At 32.4% G+C, this 355-nt stretch overlaps 1 protein-coding gene across 1 annotated transcript in view; it reads right to left on the reverse strand.

Annotated features, from left to right (window-relative positions):
- Nucleotides 1-355, reverse strand: part of RUSC2 (RUN and SH3 domain containing 2) — a 48,323-nt gene that overhangs the window by 878 nt on the left and 47,090 nt on the right. The gene's annotated exons all lie outside the window — the stretch shown is intronic.

The following is a 355-nucleotide window of genomic DNA, read 5'->3' on the forward strand; positions in this document are numbered from 1 at the left end:
CAGACAAGGCTTTCATTTGGTCATATTTTCTTTCCAAAATTATTTTAATTTTCAAAGCATTTTATATATTAAACATATATTAAACATAACAGAAAACTAACCAAGTGTCTTGTCCTTCTGAAATATGTATCAATCGATAAAAAAATGCTTAAAAGATCGCATTCACAATCACAAGAAATAAACAATAGACATGTACAAATCGTTTCGTTCCGAATCAAAATTCGGACGAATTTTTGGAAATTCTGAAATTTGGATGCATCCGAATTCCGAATTACAGCTAAAACGAATGCAAACGAATCGCACATGTCTTGCAGGTTGCAGAAGATGAAAAAAACAAAAGCGTGAGGTTCCCCCC

Source organism: Nanorana parkeri, unplaced genomic scaffold (assembly GCF_000935625.1).
Source record: "Nanorana parkeri isolate BGI_ZX_2015 unplaced genomic scaffold, ASM93562v1 scaffold2261, whole genome shotgun sequence".
NCBI lineage: Eukaryota > Metazoa > Chordata > Amphibia > Anura > Dicroglossidae > Nanorana > Nanorana parkeri.